Source organism: Tachyglossus aculeatus, unplaced genomic scaffold, assembly GCF_015852505.1.
Source record: "Tachyglossus aculeatus isolate mTacAcu1 unplaced genomic scaffold, mTacAcu1.pri scaffold_197_arrow_ctg1, whole genome shotgun sequence".
NCBI lineage: Eukaryota > Metazoa > Chordata > Mammalia > Monotremata > Tachyglossidae > Tachyglossus > Tachyglossus aculeatus.
In genome coordinates, this window is record NW_024044913.1 from 176,707 (window position 1) to 200,577 (window position 23,871).

The following is a 23,871-nucleotide window of genomic DNA, read 5'->3' on the forward strand; positions in this document are numbered from 1 at the left end:
ATAAAGGGGTGTTTAACCCTAGAGAAATGGGTTTCAGCCCCAAACCTTCTTAAAGGCGGCCTTCATGTCTCTGTTCCTTAGGCTGTAGATGAGGGGGTTCAGGGTTGGGGGCACGTTGGTGTAGAAGACAGACACCATCAGGTCCCGGGCCATCGGGGAGTCTGAAGGTGGCTTCAGGTAGGCACAGGCTCCAGTAGAGAGAAATAACATGATGGCGGCAAGATGAGGCAGGCAGGGTGGAGAAAGCTTTGGAGTGGCTCTCAGTGGATGGAAATGTCAGCCCGGTGGAGCAGATGTAAATGTATAAAATGATGATGGACATGAAGGAGATGTAACCAAAGCTCATACCAATGACAACATTGACATCAACGACAATGTGCCTATCAGAACAGGAGATGTTCAGCAGGGAGGGGACATCACAGAAGAACAGTTGGATCACATTAGTTCTGCAGAAGCTTAATGTGAATGTTCCCACTGAGTACATCCCCCCAAGCAGCCCCCCACTGAAGCAAGTAGCAGCCGCCATTTGCACACAAGCCCCTCTGTTCATGATGACCTCATAGTGTAGGGGGCGGCAGATGGCCACGTAGCAGTCGTAGGACACCACAGTGAGGATGAACAACTCTGAAATAGCCAACATAATTGTTGAAAACAGTTGGGCCACACAGCTCCAGTAGTATATAGAACAATTCTTGGTCAGAGAATTCGTGATGGATTTGGGGAATGTGACAGAAATGTAGCATAGACTGAGGATGGACAGATGCTTGAGGAAGAAGTACATGGGGGTGTAGAAGCACCCGTCGAGGGTGGTGATGGCGATGATAAGAAGATTCCCCATCAGGGCTGCCAGGTAGACCAAGAGGAACAGCGCGGCATGGATCAGCTGCAGCTCCCAGATGTCAGAGAATCCCATGAGCAGGAAATCGGTCACTGTGTTGACTTTGACCATTTTCAAGTAGAACGTATGGAACGCCTGCACAAAGAACTGGTATACTTTCAAAAAGAAAATTAGAAAATTCCTCCCTTAAGAGAACAGGTTGGATCACTTTGTTACAAGCCTCGAACAATATCAGTACTCCTACTCCTTCCAGAAAAATATAGAGTTCTAGAAATATTGGCAGAGCCCTTAAAACATACAGCAGTCACTCTCCTTGGGCTGTAAATAACCCAGCCTCGTCTCCCCCTTCTAGACTGTGAGCCCACTGTTGGGTAGGGACCGTCTCTATATGTTGCCAACTTGTACTTCCCAAACACTTAGTACAGTGCTCTGCACACAGTAAGTGCTCCATAAATACGATTGAATGAATAAATGAATGAATTCTGGAAATTTCTATCACAAAATGAGGATTTCTTACTTCGTGTTCCTTGTAAGACCTTCTATTTATTTAACATTCTAATTTTTTTTAAAAAAACTTTCACACCAGTTATCACACTTTATCTCACTGCATGATTGTCCAGTAGGGTGAGGCAAGTAGCTCATCCCCATTTCACAAATGAGGTAATTGAGGCATGGAAAGGTTAAGTGATGGGATGGGGTCACCCAGCAGGCCAGGGGCAGAGCTGGGAGCAGAGCCCTCATCTCCTGACTCCTAGCTCCACACCCTGAAACAGAGGGTGGTAATACATTTACAGGCCACAGAAAGACTTGCACAAGTATACTAGGAAAAAAAAACCTATAGCACAATCAGAGTGTCACAGATGACCAGAAAAGATGAGTCTGGAATGAAGCAATGTTATTGCGATAAAAAGTGAACACTGTTTTGGAATGTATCAATCAGATTTTGGTAGGTTGGAGTCATGAAGTGATACTTTCATTAGAGTCATGAAGTGATACTTTCATTATAGTCTACACTGGCCAATGATGCATTCAGTTTTGGTCACTACACTTTCAAAAGGCAATAGAGAGGCTAGAGAAAGTTTTATGCAGAGCCACAAAAACAACCAAAGGGGTGCAAAATAGTTCACTGAGGAAGTTTGAGGTGCTGGCAGAACAAGCAAGTGAAAATATCCTACAAGCACGAGGAAATGTGGGATTGTGGTTAGATGAGATTTCAGGGCTAGAGAGTTGGTTTTGGAAGTGGTCTACTGAGATGGGGGAGCTGAACCCAAATGAGTATATGAGCTTCCCAAGAGAATGGGTGCAAGGCAGAAAGGGAGGGGAAGCAGAATGGAGACTTGAGGAGCACTAATAGTTCAGGGAGGTGAGGCAGAAGTAGAGCCAGTGAATGAAATTGAGAAACGGCCAGAGGGGTAGGAGAAGAAACAGGCTAGTATCATATAAGCAAAATCGAGGGCTGAAAGTGTTCCAAGAAGTGGTTGGTCCACAGTGCCAAAGGCACCCTAGAGGTCTAGGAAGATTAACACCAAGTAGTTGGATTTGATGATAAGGAGGTCATTGTTGACCTTAGTGTGTGGAGTCAAAAACCTGATTGTGATGGCTTAAGAAGCATGTTGCCAAAGAGGACAAGAGGGTAGTCAGTGTAAATGACCCGTTTCAGGAGTTTGGTATTCTTGGGTTATCTAGGGCAAGTCACCTAACCTCTCTTTGGCCAGGTTACAAGCTCCTTCAGGGCAGGGAGTATGTCTGCCAAATATTTATGCTCTGCTGAGTGATTAATACAGCGCTCTGCACACAGGAGGCACCCATTAATTACAGTCGATTGAATTTCCACATCCGTAAAATGAAGTTGTTGCTTTCTCTCACTTACCTCTTAGACTGTGAGCCCCATAAGGGGCAGGATCTGTGCCCAATCTGATTCTCTTGTACGTAGCCCAGCTCGCAGCCCACCAAATAAATCCTTAACAAATAGCATAATCTACAAATAGCAATAAGGTTAGGAAACCACGCAGACTGAGTTTCTTGTGCCGCATCACTCTCCGTTCCCTGTATCATTCTTCCATTCAGACTCACTTGATCCGTAAATAGTTCTGGAGTCCTGGTCCTTGCTCTTCTCCTCTTCAATGTTTTTAGCTGCGGCAGGAAAGTCTCTGGGAGCTAACCATTTCGCAGTATTCTCCCAATGCTCCCCTATCCCCCTCGAAGAAAACAGCCTCTTTTCTCGGAGGGATTCCTCTAGGAGAATCAGCCCACAGCTCTACTAGGGGACTTTGTTGCCTGGGAAACGCTGCAGCCCATGGGTGACTTCATCCCTGAGATGTGGCAGTGCTCAGATCTCAGACTGTTTGGCCAGAGTTGCCAATCTCATAGAATGATTGTGGCACTGGGCTCATAGTACCTCTCTGCCATGTGTTTTCTGTGTGACTTTGTTTTCAATCACTCAATTTCTCTGTGCCTCACAGTCCACAGCTGCAAAATGGAAAGAAAATATGTATTCTCCCTTCCAATCAGACTCTGAATCCTGTATGGGTCAGGGACTGTATAGAATCTGTAGATACTTTATCTCCCCCTGCACTTAGTATGGTGCTTGGCTCGTAATACAAACCACCATTATTATTAATGTTATTATTACTATTTTTGTTGTTGTTCTAGTTATTGTTGGGGGAATGGATTTCCCCCCAGGACCTTCCCAGGAGTGGCTGTCACGTTCTTAAGGCTGCAGATTAGGGGATTCTGGGTGTGGGGCACCATGGTGTGGAACATGAGCTCCAGCAGATACAGCACCAACGCAGGTTGGAGGGGGCGGGGTAACAAGAGCTTCATATAGGCACAGACTTCGTTAGAAAGAAAAACCATGATGACTACAAGGTGGGGGAGGCAGGTGGAGAAGGTCTTGGACTGGCTTATGGCGGGTTTCATTTTGGAACGGGAGAACTTCAGTAAAGTTAGGGAGTCACAGACGTCCTGCTGGAGTACTGAGGACCCACAGAAGTACAGAAAGAATGTCCCAGACATGTTCTTCGTCCCAAACAGCCTCCCGTTGAACCAGGAGGCGGTCACCATCTTTTCCTATGTTCCTCGACTTGTGACGACCTGGTAGCGCTGGGGCCAGCAGAGGGCGACACAGTGGTCGTAGGACATTGCAAGAGCTGTGTGAGGCAGCCCAGGAAGGAGATGGAGCAGTTCCTGCTCAGAAAACAGGCAATGTTATTTAGGGACTGTGACAGAGATGTACCAGGGATCAAGGAAGGACAGATTGCTTAGGAGAAAGCACGTAGTGGTGTGGAGGCACCACTATCTATCCTAATCGTCCTCGACCTCTCAGCTGCCTTCCACACTGTGGACAACCCCCTTCTTCTCAACACGCTATCTGACCTTGGCTTCACAGACTCCGTCCTCTCCTGGTTCTCCTCTTATCTCTCCGGTCGTTCATTCTCAGTCTCTTTTGCAGGCTCCTCCTTCCTCTCCCATTCCCTTACTGTGGGGGTTCCCCAAGGTTCAGTGCTTGGTCCCCTACTGTTCTCGATCTACAGTCACTCCCCTGGTGACCTCATTCGCTCCCACGGCTTCAACTATCATCTCTACGCTGATGACACCCAGATCTACATCTCTGCCCCTGCTCTCTCCCCCTCTCTCCAGGCTCGCATCTCCTCCTGCCTTCAGGACATCTCCATCTGGATGTCTGCCCGCCACCTAAAACTCAACATGTCCAAGACTGAACTCCTTGTCTTCTCCCCCAAACCCTGCCCTCTCCCTGACTTTCCCATATCTGTTGACGGCACTACCATCCTTCCCGTCTCACAAGCCCGCAACCGTGGTGTCATCCTCGACTCCGCTCTCTCATTCACCCCTCACATCCAAGCCGTCACCAAAACCTGCCGGTCTCAGCTCCGCAACATTGCCAAGATCCGTCCTTCCCTCTCCATTCAAACCGCTACGCTGCTCGTTCAAGCTTTCATCCTATCCCGTCTGGACTACTGCATAAGCCTTCTCTCTAATCTCCCATCCTCGTGTCTTTTCCCACTTCAATCCATACTTCATGCTGCTGACCGGATTGTCTTTGTCCAGAAACGCTCTGGGCATGTTACACCCCTCCTCAAAAATCTCCAGTGGCTACCAATCAATCTGCGCATCAGGCAGAAACTCCTCACCCTGGGCTTCAAGGCTCTCCATCACCTTGCCCCCTCCTACCTCACCTCCCTTCTCTCCGTCTACAGCCCAGCCCGCACCCTCCACTCCTCTGACGCTAATCTCCTCACCGTGCCTCGTTCTCGCATGTCCCCCCATCGACCCCGGGCCCACGTCGTCCCCCGGCCTGGAATGCCCTCCCTCTGCCCATCCGCCAAGCTAGCTCTCTTCCTCCCTTCAAGGCCCTACTGAGAGCTCACCTCCTCCAGGAGTCCTTCGCAGTCTGAGCCCCTTTATTCCTCTCCCCCTCGTCCCCCTCTCCATCCCCCCATCTTACCTCCTTCCCTTCCCCTCAGCACCTGTATATATGTATATATGTTTGTACATATTTATCACTCTATTTATTTATCTGACTTGTACATATCTATTCTATTTATTTTATTTTGTTATTATGTTTGGTTTTGTTCTCTGTCTCCCCCTTCTAGACTGTGAGTTCGCTGTTGGGTAGGGACTGTCTCTATGTGTTGCCGACTTGTACTTCCCGAGCGCTTAGTACAGTGCTATGCACACAGTAAGCGCTCAATAAATACGATTGATTGATTGATTGATTGATTGAGGCACTAGTCAATGCTGGCAATGGTAACGATGAGAAGATTCCCCATCTCTCTACCCTTTGGATTGTGGATTCCCATGCAGAATAGGGACTTTGTCTGACCTGAATATCTTGTATCTACTCCAGCACTTAGTACAGTGCTTGACGCAAGTGAGCACTTAACAAATGTCGCAATTTGCTGGAATATTTGCTGGAACAATTGCTGGAATATTTGCTGTATTAAAACAATGGTGGGGCAGTTGTGTGGCTTATAGAAAAATTAAGCCTAGCAGTAAGGCAAGGAGGAGGAGGAGGCATGGAGTGCCCAGAAACCATTTTAGAACCATTAGATCATTGGAGAACCTTCTGCATCTCTTTGCCAAGGACTGTGGCCTGTATCAATATGTCCCTCTAGTCTGTAAGGTCCTCCCTCTAGACTGTAAGATCCTCTCTCCAGACTTTAAGCTTCTTGTGGGCAGGGAATGTGTTTACCATCTCTATTATATTGTACTCTCCCAAGAGCTTCGTTTATTGTTCTATATACTGTAAATAATATGATTGATTAATTGATTGATTTCCCCCTCTAATGACTGCTGTGCAACCTTGAACAAATCACCTAACCTCTCTGAGCATCTGTTACCTCACGTGTCGAATGGAGATTAAAGACTTGTTCTTGCTCCCTCTTAGACTGTCAGCGATGCACATAGTGACACAGAGCAACACTAGAGGCACAGCCTGTGTTCCCTGAAAGCGACTAAAACAAAAAAATAGTTGCTGATCCTCATATTCACACAGTCTCAAACAGAAAAGGTGTTGACTACCAAAAATGGTTTTGGGAGGCATTGTTCAACTGGCTAGCCCCTTGTTGGGAGGGGTAGCTAATATTGGTATATTTTAGCACTCACTCTTTTTTATTTTGAAGAAGCTCCTCGTGGGCAGGGAATGTGACTACCAACTCTACTGTACTGTGCACTCCCAAGGGTTTAGTTCAGTGATCTGCACACAGTAAGCACTCAATGAATACCATTGATTGATTGACTGAATGACAAGAAATCAATGATGGTGAAGTTCAACTATGAATGAATGTGTGACTGAGAAGGGCAGTGGGGAGCCACAGTCTCAGCCACACTAGGCGCACTAAAAGTTGTCCCTGGTCGTGCCAAGCACTGTACTAAATACTGATAAAGGTATAATATAAGTATATCAAGTGCAGTCCATCTTCCCCATTGAATTCCCAATTGAAAGGGGATGGAGAAGAGATATCATTTTTATGGATGAAGAAGCTGAGGCACAGATAAATTAAGTGGCTTTCCTCAGGTCACACAGCAGCTGAGTGGAAGAGCCAGGAATGAAGTTAGACACACACACACACACACACACACACACACACACACACACACACACACACACACACACACACACCATAATTAGTTCTTTCTTCTCAGAAAGTACAATCAACACTGTTCTCTGACTAGTCCAAAAGACATTCCCTACATTCTGGTGGGTCCAGGTGGAAACAGATTTTGAGCATGTCTAAAACCACCTGCAAAATGAATGAAAGCCCACTCACTCACCAGTGAACTGATCACGGGGGTTACTGGTTTGCCCTTATCTCAGAGCAACAGGGAGCCTGAAATTTTCCTCTAGCCAAAACATCCTCCAGATTTCTGTATTTATTTTGTGCATTTGTGCTTACTTCATCACTCCTGATATGTCAATCTTCAGTCCTTTCTCCCATTAGAGTCTTAGCTTGTGAGTCCCTTAAGGACCAGAGATTCTATTTCCCATCTTTCTATACTATCCCAGCACTTAGTACAATATCCTGCATACAGTAAGCACTTAATAGATACTATTTCTACTACTAATAGTACTTGGTTGATGTTGGTAGAATCAAATGCTCAAAGGCACAAGTTCAGAAGAATATTGCAACTGATTCAAATTTGTTTGTTGGGTTAGGGTTTGCCCAAGACAGGGGCATGGGATGAATACAGAATGGAAAGAGGTTACAGGATGACAATGGGGTGGAAACATAATAATGATAATAATAATGATGACATTTGTTAGGCGCTTACTATGTGCCAAGCACTGTTCTAAGCGCTGGGGGAGATACAAGGTAATCAGGTTGTCCCACATGGGGCTCACAGTCTTAATCCCCGTTTTACAGATGAGGTAACTGAGGGCCAGAGAACTTAAGTGACCTGCCCAAAGTCACACAGCTGACAAGTGGCGGAGCCAGGATTAGAACCCATAACCTCTGACTCCTGAGCCCGTGCTCTTTCCACTGAGCCACGTGAGCTGAGGTTAAAGCAGCCCATGGTGGGTGGAGGTATGGGGAATGAAGTGGGACCAGTGGTGGCAATTGACTTGCCAGTGGGATGACTGGAATGTCAGCCCAAGTCCCCTCCACAGGAGCCTTAGTGGGAGGGGAAATGTCCCCACTGAATCACTTTTCTGTGGTCCCTTTTTTTCAGTGGATGTGGGAACAGCTGCAGGAGGAGAAAGATACTTTCACAGAGTGTAGGTCAGTGCAGTTGTGAGGATTCATGTCACCGCGACGGACTCTGTTTTACTTTACTCTTCCAAACGCTTAGTGTAGTGCTCTGCACACAGTAGGGATCAGTAAATAGTACTGTTGGATTGACTGCTGGAAAGGTCTTTCCCTACCAAATTTCCCCTGGCTTTTCCTCTTTTACCTTACCTTGCTGAATTCCTAATACAACCTAGTCTGCACAGTTTATTCCTCAAGGCCAACTTACTCTGTCTTTTGTTTCATTAATAATAATAATACTAATTGTGGTATTTAATAAGCACTTACTATATGCAAAACACTGTTCTAAGCCCTGTGGTAGATACAAGGTAATCAGGTAGTCCCACGTGCGGCTCATAGTCTTAATCCCCATTTTACAGATGAGGTAACTGAGACACACAGAAATTAAGTGGCTTGCCCAAGGTCACACAGCAGACAAGTGGTGGAACCAGTATTAGAATCCACGTCCTCTGACCCTCAAGCCCATGCTCTTTCCACTAAGCCATGCTGTGTCCACATCCTTCCTCTGGTCCGGAATGTCCTCCTCCTTTATTTCCAACAGAGACGGTCTCTCCTCACCTTCAAAGCTCTACTGAAACTACAACTCCTCCAAGAGGCTTTCCCTCAAGAAGACTTCTTTATCCAATTTAGGCACAGAGAACTGAAATGAATTGCCCAAGATCACACAGTAGGCAAGTTGCAGAGCAGGGCTTAGAACTCAGGTCCTCTGAATCCTAGGCCCTTGCTTTTTCCACTAGGCTATGCTGCTCTGAAATGAAATAAAATGAAATGAAAATGAATAAAATCATAAAATAGTTACAAATGAATATGATGAAAAACAGAATGAAATCTAGCACTAAGCATGTAGTTCACTTTAATTCTTTAGCTTTATCTTTAGGTAAAGCACAGACTTTATCAATGCTGTCACAAAATATCAGTGTAAGAAAATCACAGTAACAAGAAGAGAATTAATAGAGGAAGCGATGAAGAGAAATAGGAAAATCTATTTTTTCTATAAAGACAAAACTGGCATATGAAGAGTTCAACTGATTAATTATTTTAAGTGAAAAACACTGGTTCTTCTATTGTCAATTTCTCAGATGTTCTAGAAAAAATCTGCCTTAAATATCCTTAAATTTTCAAAAAATTATTGTAGATATAAAGAAGTAGCAATAAACACGTTTTTAAATAGATGAAGCAGACTGAATAAATAAATATAAAGTGGGTTATAGATTCACACCGAAATGCTAAATGACTAAATAAATGCCTCAGGTGACTACTGGAGTGATGAGACTTGCGTTATTGGAAATAAATAAGGGAAGTCTTGTTGGGGGTGAGATTTTAGGAACATGGGGAACTTCTTGTCATAGAAGCAGTGTTGCTCAGTGGAAAGAGCACGGACTTGGGAGTCAGAGGTCATGGGTTCTAATTCCGGCTCTGCCATTTGTCAGCTATGTGACTTTGGGCAAATCACTTAACTTCTCTAAGCCTCAGTTACCTCATCTGTAAAATGGGGATTAAGACTGTGAGCCCCACGTGGGACAACCAGATCACCTTGTATCCCCCCAGCGCTTAGAACAGTGCTTTGCACATAGCAAGCGCTTAGCAAATGCCATTATTATTATTATTAATAATTATTATTATTATTACTCACTTTCAAAGTCCTTGACGGCAGGTATCATGAACCTTGTTTTTGCTGTACTTTCCCAAACACTGTTATAGTGCTCAGCACCCAGTAGTTTCATTTTCATTTTCATTTCATTTAATCGTATTTATTGAGCGCTTACTGTGTGCAGAGCACTGTACTAAGCGCTTGGAAAGTACAAGTCGGCAACGTATAGAGACGGTCCCTACCCGACAACGGGCTCACATTCTACAAGTGGGAGACGGACGACAAAACAAAACATGTGGACGGGTGTCAAGTCGTCCGAACAAATAGAATTAAAGCTATATGCACATCATTAACAAAACAAAATAGTAAATATGTACAAGTTAAATGAATAGAGTATTAAATCTGTACAAACAACTATACAGGTGCTGTGGCGAGGGGAAGGAAGTAGGGTGGAAGAGGATGGGGAGGAGGAGAGGAAAAAGGGCTCAGTGTGGGAAGGCCTCCCGGAGGAGGTGAGCTCTCAGGAGGGCTTTGAAGGGAGGAAGAGAGCTAGCTTGGCGGATGTGCAGAGGGAGGGCATTCCGGGCCAGGGGGAGGACGTGGGCCGGGGGTCGACGGCGGGACGGGCGAGAAGGAGGCCCAGTGAGGAGGTGAGCGTCGGCAGAGGGGCGGAGGGTGCGGGCTGTCCCCTTGGGAGTCCCGGAGCCTATGTAATACGACAGGACGCCTCCACTGCCGATGTCACTTCCTTTCATGTTGACCAACAAGAAATGGTGCCATTCCCTGAACTTGGGGTCCTGGCGGCTTGGAGCGTCCGGGTCCGAGAACACCAGAGGGTACAGTCTCTGCGGGTCGCAGCCCTCTCACGCGATGTTCACCGGCCGCTGCTGCACCTGGGTGGGCGTGAGCACCTGCCCCAGCTGGGTCACCTCCGCGGCGCTGTACTGGACGTGCAGCGGGACCAGCGGCCTTTCCTCCACGTCGTGGAGGCTCAGAGGCCCGGACCACTGCTCGCCCTGGCTCGCCCACATAGAAAACCATATTAAAGAGCCTTGTGCTTCCTTGGAGACATTGACAGAGAGTGACAGCAGCTAGGCAGCAAGTCTTTGCCCAAATCAAGTTTATAAAGTGATAATAATAACTGCGGTATTTAAGTCTTTACTATAACCCAAGCACTGTACTAAGTGCTGGAGCATATGCAAGATCATGAGATAGGGCACATTCTCTCAATGTCTGTGGTCAATCCAGGTACCAAGCTGGTGTGTCCAGGTTTTCAGTGTCTGGTCCAGGTCTCATCATCATCTAGACTGTCCATCTAGCTCCCCAAGCAGGTTCCCTTGAGAGTCATCCTCAATATCAAATGGCAAGATAGGATTCGTGGAAATGATGCTGGAATAAATCTGGAGCCTAGATTCAGTTACTGGATTGCAGCTAGAAGTGCCAAGGGGGTAAATAAATGTCAACCTCTCCAACAGGAAATATTAAATGTCAGAGAGGTGTTCCCGACCTCATAAAGACCAAGCTATAGGACAATAACAGTTTTATACAAACTCCCATAATTGATGCGTGAAGGCCATTGATAACATGCAGTAATTGATGAGTGAAGGCCATTGATAGCATGCAGTGCATGGCCAGGAAAACTCTAGAAAAAAGACAAACATTGCAGATATTTGTGGGGTGGAAGAGCCTCTAAAGGTCAAGGCGGAGGAAGAGAAATGACAGGGTCAAGGCTCAAGGAGGCACTTCATATCCTGGTGAAAAGAGTCTTACCAAGTATCCTCCCCATCGCCGTCTTCATGTCCCTGGTTCTCAGGCTGTAGATGAGGGGGTTCAGAGTCGGGAGAACCACAGTGTAGAACACGGATACTATCAGTTCTAGCACTGGGAGGGAAGATGATGATTTCAAATGGGCGAAGGCTGCCGTGGTGAAAAACACAGTAGTGACGGCAAGTGGGGCAGGCAGGTGGAAAAAGCTTTGGTCCGACCCTCGGTGGAAGGCATCCTCAACACAGCAGAGAAGATGTGGATGTAGGAGACGAGGATGCAGATTAAGAAGTTTGCAGCCAAATAAACACCGGTAATTATGATCACCTCAAGGGCAACGTGTGTTTCAGAATAGGAGAGCTTGACTAAAGAGGGGACATCACAGAAGAGTTGTGGGACAACAAGGGACCCACAGAAGGGCAGGGAGAACGTTCCAGCTGAGCACATCATTGCAAATAGACCTGCAGTGAACCAGGAAGCAGCCGCCATCTGTACACAGACCCCTCTATTCATGATAATCTTGTAGTGTAGGAGGCAGCAGATAGCGACGTAGCGGTCGTAGGACATTGCTGTGAGGATGAACAGCTCTGAACCGGCGAACAGAACCACGGAGAAGACCTGGGCAGCACAGCCTAGGAAAGAGATGGATCTGTGGTTGGTCAGAGAGTTGGTGATGGATTTGGGGACGGTGGTGGAGATGAGGCAGAGATCAAGGAAGGACAGGTTATCGAGGAAGAAGTACATGGGGGTGTGGAGGTGCCGGTCAAGGATAATGATCATGGTGATGAGGAGATTCCCCAACAGGGCAGCCAGGTAGACCAGGAAGAACAGCACGGCATGGACCAGCTGCAGCTCCCGGATCTCAGAGAACCCCAGGAGGAAGAACTCTGACCTTACACTAAGGTTGGCCATTTGGGGATGTCTTGTCACTGCCTAGGGAGAGAAATGAAAATAATTTTTTTTCTGATTCCAAAAAGAGAGATCATACTTTAAGTTATAGGAGCATCATAGGATCATCTGTCCCAGATTCAAATTCCTTTACCCCACCAACAACCACACAGGCACATATGGACATATAGGCAACACAAACAAATGCACAAACACACATGGGCATATAGATAAAATAAACATGTAAGGCCATAAAAAGATAGCAATTACAGGACCTAATGAAGGACATGAAGAGAAATGAAAAACACAAACACAGACTCATATGTGAGCTGGATTCCACTCAGACAACATGTAAGTATTCACATAAAGGGATACAGTCAGGATACTTAAAAGCGGGCAAAAACACAACAGAACAGAGGCATAACACACAGGTATATTGACACAAATGCGCACCTTGTTCCTGTTTCTCTCCCCTAAGCGCTCGGAATGCATTCAAGAGGCACCCGATAAATACCATTGATTGATTGATTGATCTGTCTCAGTTCATTTTGTCCACCTGAATGCACACACTAAGCCATGCAGCTTCTCTATTCTCAAGAAGTTTTCAGTTTTCTCGTCTGTATTCTTGCATATTTTCCCATCACCTTGGTTTCCTTGGACAAATTCTCCCCACGCCTCAGAAACCTCCAGGAGTGGCCCACCTACCTCCTCAATGAACAGAGATTCCTTACCATGGCTTTAAAGAACTTAGTCAGCATACTCCTTCCAAGCTTATCTCTCTGATTTTCTACCACAACTCATCCCACAAGCTTCACTCTCTAATGCCAACATAGTCATTCTTGCCACTGACCGCTTGGGAGTCAGAGGTCATGAGTTCTAATACTGGCTCTGCCACTTGTCAGCTATGTGACTGGGCAAATCACTTAATCAATCAATCATATTTATTGAGCGCTTACTATGTGCAGAGCACTGTACTAAGCGCTTGGGAAGTACAAATTGGCAACTTAACTTCTCTGTGTCTCGATTACCTTATCTGTAAAAAGGGGATTAAGACAGTGAGCCTCACATGGGATAATCTGATAACCTTGTATCTATCACAGCGCTTAGAACAGTGCTTGACACATAGTAAGCACTTAACAAATGCCATCATTATTATTATATTATAGATAAGGTTAGTTTTAAGTCACCCTCTCAGGCTGCCCTCCTTCTAGACTAGACCTATGAGCTCTACTCTGTTCCAGTTCTTCTTGACTTCTAGACTCCCTTGGACCCTGTTCATTAATTCACTCAGTCATATGTATTGGGCGCTTATTGTGTGCAGAGCACTGTACTAAGCGCTTGGGAAGTACAAGTCAGCAACATATAGTTGGTTCCTACCCAACAACCGGCTCACCGTCTAGAAGGGGGAGACAGACAAGACAAAACATGTAGACAGCCCCTGTTGACCATTTCCTCCTCCTTGAAACACCCTCAGGTCTCGGTTTTGCTGGTTCAGGACTGACCTGCTTCTCCTACCTCTCTGACCTCTCCTCAGTTTCGATGCAACTTCGGGGCCACCATTGATTCTTCACTCTTCATCGGCTCTCTCATTCCAAATCTCACTGGTTCTTCCTACACAAAATCTCCTGGCTTGGTTACTTCCTCTCCACCCAAACAGCTACACCTCTGATACAAGCTCTAGTCACTTCACAACTACACTACCACATTGAAACCCCTGTGGGCAGAGAATGTCTACCAACTCGAGTTGTACTATTCAAGGCACTTCGTATAGTGCTCTGCATACAGGAAGCACTCAAAAATATTATTGATTAGTTGATTAGACTACTTACTTAGTAGTAAGTTGATTAGTTGATTAGACTACCACCCCCTTCTCCTCAACACACTATCCGACCTTGGCTTCACAGACTCCGTCCTCTCCTTGTTCTTCTCTTATCTCTCTGGTCGTTCATTCTCAGTCTCTTTTGCAGGCTCCTCCTCCCCCTCCCATCCCCTCACTGTGGGGGTTCCCCAAGGTTCAGTTCTTGGTCCCCTTCTCTTCCCGATCTACACTCACTCCTTTGGTGACCTCATTCGCTCCCACGGTTTCAACTATCATCTCTACGCTGATGACACCCAGATCTACATCTCTGCCCCTGATCTCTCCCCCTCTATCCAGGCTCGCATCTCCATCTGGATGTCTGCCCGCCACCTAAAACTCAACATGTCCAATACTGAACTCCTTGTCTTCCCTCCCAAACCCTGACCTCTCCCTGACTTTCCCATCTCTGTTGACGGCACTACCATCCTTCCCGTCTCACAAGACCGCAACCTTGGTGTCATCCTCTACTCCGCTCTCTCGTTCACCCCTCACATCCAAGCCGTCACTAAAACCTGCCGGTCTCAGTTCTGCAACATTGCCAAGATCCGCCCTTTCCTCTCCATCCAAACCACTACCCTGCTCGTCCAAGCTCTCATCCTATCCCGTCTGGACTACTGCATCAGCCTTCTCTCCGATCTCCCATCCTCGTGTCTCTCCTCCCTTCAATCCATACTTCATGCTGCTGACCGGATTGTCTTTGTCCTGAAACGCTCTGGACATGTTACTCCCCTCCTCAAAAATCTCCAGTGGCTACCAATCAATCTGCGCATCAGGCAGAAACTCCTCACCCTGGGCTTCAAGGCTCTCCATCACCTCGCCCCCTCCTACCTCACCTCCCTTCTCTCCGTCTACAGCCCAGCCCGCACCCTCCGCTCCTCTGCCGCTAATCTCCTCACCATGCCTCGTTCTCACCTGTCCCGCCATCGACCCCCGGCCCACGTCATCCCCCGGGCCTGGAATGCCCTCCATCTGCCCATCCACCTAGCTATCTCTCTTCCTCCCTTCAAGGCCCTACTGAGAGCTCACCTCCTCCAGGAGTCCTTCGCAGTCTGAGCCCCTTTATTCCTCTTCCCCTCGTCCCCCTCTCCATCCCCCCCTTACCTCCTTCCCTTCCCCACAGCACCTGTATATATGTATATATGTTTGCACATATTTATTACTCTATTCATTTATTTTACCTGTACATATCTATTCTATTTATTTTATTTTGTTAGTATGTTTGGTTTTGTCTCCCCATTTTAGACTGTGAGTCCACTGTTGGGTAGGGACTGTCTCTATATGTTGCCAATTTGTACTTCCCAAGCGCTTAGTACAGTGCTCTGGACACAGTAAGCGCTCAATAAATACGATTGATGATGATGATGATGATGATTTTAGTTTGGTGGGGGATGAGCTGGGCCATCCCACTAACATTCTCTTCTTAGTGCCACTGACCACACCGTGCCCTTCAAAATCTGTCTTATACAGTGATTAAACTAAATTAAGGATAGCAGAAATAGTAGTGTAGTAGGGGAAATAGAGTAATAGCAAAAATAGCCTCCCTCACACTCCCATTCCTGGTCCCAAACACCTATTCACAGTCCATTCCTGGACTTGTTCATTCTTCCTCTCTCTCTCCTCCAATTCCTCCCCCTTCTACGTGAATGTTCATCCACTCCTACTCCTGCTTCCCCACCTCCGCCCTCCCATGCCATCTCTCACTCATCTCCAGTCAAGCTCCCAATATCATCTGTCATTCTGAGGAAAGTGGTGATCTTGGTTTTCCCCAGCCTAGCCCCTCCACTGTGCATCCCTGCACCGTGTAGAGACCGTATCTGGCTAACAACTCCTGCTGCCTGGGCCGAGAAGAGGCCTACAAACAGGTGAGTCACCTTCAACGTTTCCCTTACCCAACCATCGCAGCTGGCCCACATTGATCAGCCAATCAATTAATCCAGAAACTGGTGCTATTTGTTGAGCACTGACTCACCTACACTGTGCACCTCAGTCCCATGTATCTCACAGTTAAACCCTTGTCCATGTCCTCCCTCTGGTCCATCAGAGGTCATGGGTTCTAATCCTGACTCTGCTGTTTGTCAGCTGTGGTACCTTGGGCAAGTCACTTAACCTTTCTGTGCCTCAGTTGCCTCATCTGTAAAGTGGGGATGAAGACTGTGAGCCCTACGTGGGACAACCTGATTACCTTGTATCTAACCCAGTGTTTAGAACAGTGTTTGGCCCATAGTAAGTGCTTAACAAATACCAACATTATTTTTCATACCCGACGGTCCACCACTTTCCTCACCTTAAAGTCCTTTCTAAAATCATATCTCTTCCAAGAGGCCTTCCCTGACTAAGCCCTTATTATCCCTAAGTGCTTTCTCCTCTATGATGCCTATGCATTTGTTCAAGTATGTATTAATCACTTTCATACTCATCCCCACCCCACAGAAGATATGTAGATAAAGTCTGGGATTCTATTATTTCCCCTATCAGTAATTTCCCTAGTCTGTAGATTGTTATTTCCTTGTGTAGATGCAAGTCAGGAATTTTGAGATACAATCAAGGGTCTAAGCTCTTCTATCTTCCCTTTGGAAGCATGACATGCTATCAGTGAGACCAAGCATTTCCAAAAAAGCTCCCTGCTGTTCCATGTGAGATTCCACCTCAGGGGAGGAGCCAGATGTTGGATTGAGGAGAATTATTACATCCCCTGAAGTCTGGCACTTCTCAGGCCCAGCCCCACGGCTAGGGTAGCAGGCCCTCTCCCAGGTGACTGTACCTTGGAGACCATGTGACTCCCCACACTAGTTTGTCTCACTGGAAGAGGATCTAGTCTGGCTGGGGTAACTTCAAAAAAAGCTGCCCCATCTGCTTCTAGGTCATAGGGTCATTTTAATCGAGTGAGTTCCAACTTGTCCATCCCAACCCTGTTCTGGCCTCTTTAACATTCTCTTCCTGGTCTCCCATTGACCATGCCTTGCTCTGTCCATATCTATCTGAAACAATGATCCCTCCATAAGCTGCCATCCCTACTCACTCCAAATACTTTCCAGTGATGAAAAATTGGTTCTGTAAGTTTCCCAAGATGCAAATAACTTATGCATTGGTTCAGTCATACTCTTGAAAGTGATTTGTTTAGTGCTCTGCTTTCAGGAGATGTTCAATGAATATAACTGGTTATTTGATTGAAGGAAAGAAACATATTAAAGAGGCCAGTAAGTTTTCTGAGAGAGTGACAGAATGGCAGTAGCAAGACAACAAGCTTCAGGCCGAAAAAATTGATCAATCATCAATCAATCAATCAGAAGCAGTGTGGCTAAGTGGAAAGAGCACAGCTTTGGGAGTCAGAGGATATGGGTTCTAATCCTGACTCTACCACTTGCTTGCTGTGTGATCTTGGGAAAGCCACTTAACTTCTCTGTGCCTCAGTTACCTCATCTGTAAAATGGGGACTAAGACTGTGAGCCCCGCGTGGGCCAACTTTCATTCATTCATTCATTCATTCAATCGTATTTATTGAGCGCTTACTGTGTGCAGATCGCTATACCAAGCGCTTGGGAAGTACAAGTTGGCAACCTATAGAAACGGTCCCTACCCAACCACGGGCTCACAGTCTAGAAGGGGGAGACAGACAGCAAGACAAAACATGTGGACAGGTGTCAAGTTATCAGAATAAATAGAAATAAAGTTAGAAGCACATCATTAACAAAATACATAGAGTAGTAAATATGTAAAAGTAAAATAAAGAGAGTAATAAATCCGTACAAACATATATACAGGGGCCGTGGGGAGGGGAAGGAGGTAGGGCTGGGGGGGGATGGAGAGGAGGAGAGGAAAATGGGGGCTCAGTCTGGGAAGGCCTCCTGGAGGAAGTGAGCTCTCAGTAGGGCTTTGACGGGAGGAAGAGAGCTAGCTGTGCGGATGTGCGGAGGGAGGGCATTCCAGGCCAGGGGGAGGACGTGGGCCGGGGGTCGACGGCAGGACGGGCAAGAACGAGGCACAGTGAGGAGGATAGCGGCCGAGGAGCAGAGAGTGCGGCTTCGGCTGTAGAAGGAATGAAGGGAGGTGAGGTAGGAGGGGGCGAGGTGATGGAGAGTCTTGAAGCCGAGAGTGAGGAGTTTTTGCTTGATGCATAGATTGACTGGCAGTCACGAGATTTTTGAGGAGAGGAGTAACATGTCCAGAGTGTTTCTGCCGGGCAGCAGCGTGAAGTATAGGCTGAAGTGGGGAGAGACAGGAGGATGGGAAATCAGCGAAGAGGCTGATGCAGTAATCCAGTCGGGATAGGATGAGAGATTGAACCAGCAAGGTAGCAGTTTGGATGGAGAGGAAAGGGCGGATCTTGGCGATGATGCGGAAGTGAGACTGGCAGGTTTTGGGGACGGATTGGATGTGAGGGGTGAACAAGAGAGCGGAGTCGAGGATGACACCAAGATTACGGCCCTCTGAGACGGGAAGGATGGTAGTGCCGTCTACAGCGATGGGAAAGTCAGGGAGAGGACAGGGTTTGGGAGGGAAGTTAAGGAGTTCAGTCTTGGACATTTTGAGTTTTAGGTAGTGGGCGGACATCCAGACGGAGATGTCCTGAAGGCAGGAGGAGACCCAAGCCTGAAGGGAGGGAGAAAAGAGCAGGGGCAGAGATGTAGATTAGATGTAGATGTAGGTATAGATTACTGTATTACCTTATATCTACCCCAGCGCTTAGAACAGTGCTCAGCACATAATGATCACTTCACAAATACCATAATTATTATTGTTATATTTTTGGAGTAATTACTATATGCATAGCTCTGTAGTAAGTGCATGGGAGAGTACAATAGAGCTGGTGGACAGAATCCCTGCCTTCAATTATCTTGCAATCTAGTGAGACTGTGAAGAGTTTTCCCATCCATCCATTTTCATATCAAACTGAAACTTCTTACCAAAGGCTTTAAGGCATTCCCTCACTTAATAATAATAATAATACTTTTGGTACTTCCTAAGTGCTTACTACATGCCAAGCACTGTTCTAAGCGCTGGGGAGATACAAGGTGATCAAGTTGTCCCAGATGGGGCTCACAGTCTTAATCCCCATTTTCCAGATGAGGTAATTGAGGCACAGAGAGTTTAAGTGATTTGCCCAAAGCCACACAGCTGATAAGTGGCGGAGCTGGGATTAGAGCCCATGACCTCTGACTCCCAAGCCCACGCTCTTTCCACTGACCACGCTGCTTTTCACTTCTCCTCCTTGTACCTCTCCTTGCTGTTATACTGCAACCCAGGACACCCACTTCACTGTAATACCAACCTACTCACTGTTCCTTACTCTCTTCTGTCCTTCCTTCAGTGTCTTGCCCGCTTCCTCCCTTGGGCTTGGGCTTGGAAGAGGAATTTGTAATTCTTCATATATAACGGACCACGACTCTCCCCAGCTTCAAAAATCTATTGAAACCACACCTCCGCCAAGAAGGCTTCCCTGCCTTAGCTCCCATTGCCTAAAGACTTCCAATTCCTCCCTCCCTGTGATGAACAAGACTGGGGATCCCTGCCTAGCAACCCCACTCCTGCACCTCTTTGGTTACTACCACCCCTCCCCCCTCGCCTTGATTCTGGAATAAGAGGTTTTTCACTAATAATAATTGAAGTAATGGTTAAGAGCTCACTATATGCCAAGTACTGAAGTAACTGCTGGGGTAGATACAATACGACCAGATTGGACACAGTTCCTGTTTTAAATGGAGCTCAGAGTCTAAGGGGGAGGGAGACAGGCATTTATTCTCCATTAAAGTAGATTAGTGATAGGGGAAACTATGGCTGATCACAAGGGCCCCATGGGGTAGTCATGTGGGGCAGAGCCGCTACCTCGGCTGTGGGGACAGGGCTCAAGAGGAGCTGGATCTCAGGGGACCCATCCACGAACAGGACATAATGTCGATTCTCAGCCCAACATCTGGCTCGTCTCCTGGGGGGAATCCCATGTGAAATAGCAGGGAGCTTCTCCAGAAGGGTTCGGCCTCACTGAGAGCCTGTCATTCTCCAAATGGGAGCAAAGAGGAATCAGGACCCTCCTGTATATGCCAGCGATTTATGTCAGCTAAAGGGATAAATGAGCTTTCCAGACCAGCAGAGCCTGGTCAGTGAATTCAAAATGCATGAGGGCTAGAGATGCCTGATGGGTTCATATAGGATGCTGAGAACAAAATTGAGAGGCTGAGAATTGATTGCAGAAGGCAGGTTTTCAGAAGGCAGGAATGACTGGTGAGTTGAGGTTAGAAAGGAAGACATCTTTTAGGAGTACGTGAAAGAGATCCTTCTAAACATGAACAACAGTGGATGAGCCAATGGGTTACTGATAAAAAATCAAGATGGACATATCATCATAGTCTGCTTGGTTACACCGGAATTTCTCCCTGTGAGATGAACAAGTGTGATGGGGTCACATGGTCTCCATGGGGCAGTCACATGGCACAGGGCCACTACCCAGCCCATGGGACCCGAGCCTGAATGGTGCCAGCCTCAGGGAACCCAGGCCAAAGCAGGGCATAATGAGGCTCCTCAGCCCAGCAAACTGGCTCATCCCCTGAGCGGGTGCCCTGCATAGAATACCAGGGAGGTTTTCCAGAAAGGCTCAACCTCACTGAGAGCCCATTGAGCTCCAAATGGGAAGGAAGAGGAGTCAGGACAGACGTTTCTGTGGCCTTCGTCCATGAGCTGAGGAGACAAAGGTAATTGGAGGACAACAGAGACCAGCACCTTCTTGTCCCAATCTGGACAGTGAGTCTAGCTCAGTGAGTACCAGGGATAAGAAGGGCCTCATAGGGGGACCAGCAGTGACAGAGAATTAGAGAAAGCTCTCTGTCTCCTCTCACCTTCACTTGTAAAAGGGATTGTTTCTACTGGAATCTCCAATGCTTTCCATCCATCAGATCTCGTGGGTGGCTGGTGGGGATGGAAGTGGTTGATTCTGTGAGAAACATTCTTAGAATATCTGTTTCCATAGTCCACTGCCAAAGCTGGTTATATCCGCCACTCACTGCAGTTATTAAGTGCTCTATGTGTGCAGAGCACTGTCCTAAATGTTGGGGAAGGGAAGAATAAAAGGATTATTTCTGCTAACAACATTGCATTCTCCAAACATTACAGTGTTCTATATAGAGCAAGCACTCAAACAGTACTATGGGGTAATTGATTCATTAATTGGATACAATCCCTGCACTTCATGGGGGCTTGCAATCTAAAAATAAATGGGAGAGGGGAAGACAACAGACACTTATCAGTCTTTCCTTAATCCCACCCAGATAGGGCAGCCTCTCTTGGTGGTGACTAGGGGAGAGGACTCTGTGGGTTTAGTGCTGCTTTCTCTGTTCAGTCGCCACCCCCTTCAATGAATGGGGAATCCTGGACTATTCTCTATATTGGCTCTGCCTGTGATAGGTTTTCCTGCCTCTGGTGTCTGAACCAGGGACAAAGATTTGAGGGAAGAGCATTTCGCCTCCAGATGGATGCTTTCTTCAGTATCTGTTGTGTCCAGAGAGTGGGAGAGTGGGACGTGTGAGCCATAGCTTCTTGGAAATAGTTCTAAGAACTCGAAGGAAGTGCCCTAGCGGAGAAGGTAGTAGAAATAAAATGTTTTTAAGACTCACTACCTCCCACCCCTGGTCCCAGTTCACAGACAGATGTGCCCTGGACAGGCTGGGTGGGCAGTGAAACAGAGGAGGAAGAAGAGGAGGAGGAGGAAGGGCAGTAGGACAGAGAGTGAACCACTCCCCTCGGTGGGAGTTTTCCTCTTGCACTGGTGTCTTCCTCTCTCGAGGCTGAGGGATAGGAGGGATGGAATCTAAAAGTCACTTTGACCATCATTGTCAGTTGAAGTTTGGAAAAATAGCCTTACTCCTGTGCCCTTTAGGTAACCTTGGAAATCCCTGGGAAATGGTAAACATTACCAGAATGACCGTTTTTCTCCTCATGGGATTCTCTGACATCTGGGAGCTGCAGCTGGTCCATGCCACACTGTTCCTCCTGGTGGCCCTGACAGGGAATCTCCTCATCATTGCCATCACCACTTTTGACCAAAGCCTCCACACTCCCACGTACTTCTTCCTCAAGAACATGTCCTTCATAGACCTGTGCCTCATGTTCACCACCGTCCTCAAATCCATTGGCAACTCCCTGACTAACTACAGGAGCCATCTGTTTCCTGGGTTGTGCTTTCCGGGTCTTCTCCGTGGTTCTGTTTGCTGGTTCAGAGCTCTTTGTCCTCACGGCGATGTCCTAAGACTGCTACATTGCCACCTGCCACCCTCTACATTATGATTTCGTCATAAACCAAAGGGCCTGTGCACAGATGGTGGCTGCTTCCTGGATCAGTGCAGGACTGGTTGGAATCATGTCCGCAGCAGAGACATTCTTACTGCCCTTCCGCGGGTCTTACAAGATTCCCCAGTTCTTCTGTGACATCACCTACGTAGTCAAGCTCTCCTGTTCTAAACGTCATATTGGCCTCAATGTGATCATAGTCCCCAGTGATTGTTTTGGTGTCTTCTGCCTTATTTGCATTCTCATCTCCTGTATCTTAATCTTCTCTGCTGTGCTGAGGATGCTGTCAGCAGGGGGGCAGTCCAAAGCCTTCTCCACCTGCCTGCCCCACCTCGCTTTTATAACTGTATTTTTCACTACAGCTGCTTTCGCTAACTTAAATCTATCCTCTGAGTCCTCATCAATCTTTGACTTGCTGGCGTCCGTGTTCTACACAGCAGACCCCCCGCCCTAAACCCCCTCATCTACAGCCTGAGAAACAAGGACATGAGGGTGGTGATAGGGAGGGTACTAAGTGTGCATCTTTACACCAAGGATCAAAAGTTTCTATCTTCCTTCACCCAGACATTTCTAGTCCCCAAAGATTGTTGTATCAGTGTACTGCCTAGATAGCAGAACTCTGTGACAACACTGACTTCTGTGTGGCCCAGTCATCTTTTTTGCCTACACAACACTCCTGCACCGAACTCTTGCTTCCCAGCTCTGGGAACCTTTTGGGCACACAGTGCCCTCCCCCCCCTCCACGGTCTTTTTCCCTCCCTCTCCCCCCCACCACTCCTCTTCCACCCCCTACCCAGGATCCCTCTGTACCAGCTCTAATCCTCAACTCCTCCCTCCCAGCCCCCTCCCTCCACTCCTCCCCATCCCCACCCCATCCCAGTTCACCCCATCCATCTTTCTGAGCACCTCACACCCCACCTCGCCTCCCTTTCCTCTCTACCCAATCTTGATGATCAAATTACTGCTCTCAACTGTACCCTTTCTACTCAGCTAGACTCGCTCGCTCCCCTTTCCCTTCGCTGCTCTCGTACCACTAACCCACAGCCCTGGATCACTGCCACTGTCCGCCTCCTTCGCTCGTATGCTCGAGCTGCTGAACGCTGCTGGCGAAAGTCTAAACACCATGCCAACCTCATTCACTTCAAGTTTATCCTTTTCTGTCTTAACGTAGCCCTCTCCTCTGACAGACAAAATTATTTCTCCTCCCTTATTGACACCCATGTGTTGCCGTCTGCCTCCACGCGTCCAGCGCAGCGGGGAGACGGGCACTCGCAATGAAAGAACGCAGGCCAGGCGAGTCTCAAGGTGGACAAGGAGACTGTTTATTCAGCACACTGTGGAGGATTTTATACAGTGAGGAGCCTCAAGGGAGTCAGGGGACAGGCAG

The 23,871-nt window shown here is 47.2% G+C and overlaps 1 pseudogene; it reads right to left on the reverse strand.

The window, feature by feature from the left end:
• Window positions 1-3,490: 3,490 nt before the first annotated feature.
• LOC119923425 lies at window positions 3,491-10,728 on the reverse strand (annotated as a pseudogene).
• Window positions 10,729-23,871: the final 13,143 nt, after the last annotated feature.